We start from the raw sequence: 3,616 nt of genomic DNA on the forward strand, positions 1-3,616 counted from the left end.
TGCCAATCACAGGAAACTCTCCTGAAAGCTACCTGGAAACAGGAGAAATCACAGGAGCTAGTCCTGACCACTCCCCCTCCACCATGAAAGCAATCCCACGAACCCACAAACCACTGCCAACATTCACACAGACTTCATCCCCAAAAGCCACACAGCTTGAGGGGAGGTAGCGTAATACCACTGCCCCCATCATGTGCTCTAGATACACATGAGCTACTAACACCCCTGTGAACTTCAAGACAAGGCACCAACGACAACATCTACATGCCTGTCATCAAGGGGACAAGAAATATATAAAGTTAGACATTATGAGATGACAAAAAACCTTTAGACAAATGAATAAGACAAACGAACAAGACAAACACACACACAGAACACAATTAAATGAAGGAGAGATTCGTAATCTACCTGAAAAAGAATTCAGAGTGATGACAGCAAAGGTGATCCAAGACCTTGGAAAAAAGATGGAGACACAGATAGAGAAGTTATGAAAAACGTTTAACAAAGAACTAGAGGACCTAAACAAGCAAACTAAGATGGATAGCACAATATCTGAAATGAAGAATACACTAGAAGGACCCAAGAGCAGGATAATGGAGGCAGAAGCACAAAAAAGTGACATAGAAGACAGAGTAGTGGAGATAACTGACACAGAAAAAAAAAAAGGAAAATGATAAAAAGACTTGAGGAGAGTTTAAGAGATCTCTGGGACAACATTAAAAATACCAATATTCATATCATAGGGGTTCCTGAGGGAGAAGAGAGAGAAAAAGGGCCAGAGAAAATTTTTAAAGAGAATATACTGAAATTTTCCCAAATATGGGAAAGGAGACACTCACTCAAGTTGAGGAAGCACAGAGGATCCCACACAGGATGAACCCAAAGAGAAACACAGCAAGACACATACTAGTCAAACTGACAAAAATTAAAGAAAAAATATTAAAAGCAACAAGGGAAAAGCAACAAATACTATGCAAAGGAACCCCCATAAAGGTAATAGCCAATCTTTCAGCAGAAACTCTGAAAGCTAGAAGGAAGTGGCAAGATATATTTAAAGTGATGAAGGAGAGGAACCTGGAACCAAGAATATTGTATCCAGCAAGGCTCTCATTCATATTTGCAGGAGAGATCAAAAGCTTTTCAGACAAACAAAAGCTAAAAGAATACAACTCCAAACCAGGGCTACAGCAAGAACTAAAGGAACTTCTCTACACAGAAAGGAAAAAGCCAAAACTAGAAACAAGACAATTTCAAAAGAGAAAAATCAGTTGTAAAGACAAAGATAATATAAAGGTAGAAAATAACCCATCAGCAAAACTGATATAAAAACTAGGAGACATGAGAAGAGGAGAAGACATATGCAGAACATTGAGAATGCATTCAAAAATAAGAAAGCTGCAAAGGAAAATAAGTGCAATAGACACACGCATAAAAAAGAAAAGCAATTGAAAGATAACAAAAGAAGGTACGGGAAAAAAAAAAAAAAGCCCACAGTAACAATTCAAAGCAATTAACAAAATTACAATAAATACATACTTATCCATAATTACAATGAATGTAAATGGATTAAATGCTTCAACCAAAAGACACAAACTATCTAATTGGATACAAAAACAAGAACGATATATACGCTATTTATAAGAGATCCACTTCAGACCCAAGGACACATACAGACTGAAAGTGAGAGAATGGAAGAAGGTATTACTTGCAAATATAAATCAAAAGAAAGCAGGAGTAGCAATACTCATATTAGACAAAATAGACCATAAAATAAAGAAAATCACAAGAAACAATGAAGGACACTACCTAAAAACTAGAGGATCAATCCCAGAAGAAGAAATAACAATTGTAAATATATATGCACCTAACACAGGAGCACCTCAATATATAAGGCAACTGTTGACAACAATAAAAGAAGAAATCAATAGCAACAAATAATAGTGAGGAACTTTAACACCCCACTTACATCAAGAGACAGATCATCCGGACAGAGAATCAACAAGGAAACACGGGCCTTAAATGATACTCTCAACCAGATAGGTTTAACTGATATTTATAGAACATTTCATCCCAAAGCAACAGAATATACATTCTTCTCAAGTGTGCATGGAATATTCTGCAGGATATATCACATTTTGGGCCACAGATCGAGCCTTGGTAAGTTTAAAAAGTTGAAATCACCTCATGCATTTTCTCCAACCACAATGCTCTAAGACTAGAAATGAAGAACAAGAAAAAAAATATCCAAAAAACCCATCTCCAGGAAAATAATATGCTCCTTAATAACCAATGGATCATTGAATAAATCAAAGAGGAAATGAGACAAATGACAAGGAAGATTCAACAACCCAAAACCTATGGGACACAGCAAAAGCAGTTCTGAGAGGAAAGTTCACAGCAATACAACCTTACCTGAAGAAAGAAGAAAAAGCTCAAATAAACAGCCTAATGTTGCACCTAAAACAACTAGAAAAAGCAACAAAAGACAAATCCCAAAATTAGCAGAAGGAAAGTAATCATAAGATCAGAGAAGAAATAAATGAAATAGAGACAAAAATAATAGAGAAAATCAATGAAATTGAAAGTTGGTTCTTTGAAAACATCAACAAAATTGATAAGCCTTTAGCCAGACTCATCAAGAAAAAAAGGGAGACGGCTCAAATCAATAAAATTAGAAATGAAGAAGGGGAAATTACAATGACTGCAGAATTACAAAGGATCATACTAGACTACTATAAGCAACTATATGCCAATAAATGGACAACCTAGAAGAAATGGACAGATTCTTACAAAAGTACAACCTAGCAAGACTGAACCAGAAAGAACTTTAAAATATGAATAGACCAATCAAAAATACCAAAATTGAATATGTGATTAAAAACCTTCCAAAAACAAAAGTACAGGACCCAATGGCTGCACAGATGAATTATATCAAACATTCTGAGAAGTGTTAAAACCTATTATTCTGAAATTCTTTCAAAAAATAGCAGAGGAAGGAATACTCCCAGGCTCATTCTTAATACCAAAGCCAGACAAAGATACCACAAAAAAAGAAAATTACAGACCAATATCACTGATGAACATAGATGCAAAAATCCTCAAAAAAAAAAAAACACTAGCAAACTGAATCCAAGTATATATTAAAAGGATCATACACCATGATCAAGTACGCTTTATCCCAGGAATGCAAGGATTCTTCAATATCCATAGAACTATCAATGCAATACATCACATCAACAGACTGAAGAATAGAAACCATATGATCATTTCAATAGAGGCAAAAAAGGCTTGTGACAAAATTAAATACCTGTTTCTGATAAAAAAAAAAAAAAAACCTCTACAGAGAGTGGGGATAGAGGGAACCTATCTCAAAATAATAAAAATATATATATGAAAAACCCACAGATAACATCATTGTCAATGGTGAAAAACTGAAAACATTCCCACCAAGATCAGGAACACAAGTATATCCACTTTCACCACTATTATTCAACATAGTTTTGGAAGCTCTAGCCCTGCAATCAGAGAAGAAAAAGAAATAAAAGGAATCCAAATCGGAAAAGAAGAAGTAGAACTAACACTGTTTGTAGATGACATGATAGTATTTCTAGAAAAC

The sequence above is a fragment of the Phacochoerus africanus genome, chromosome 7, assembly GCF_016906955.1.
Source record: "Phacochoerus africanus isolate WHEZ1 chromosome 7, ROS_Pafr_v1, whole genome shotgun sequence".
NCBI lineage: Eukaryota > Metazoa > Chordata > Mammalia > Artiodactyla > Suidae > Phacochoerus > Phacochoerus africanus.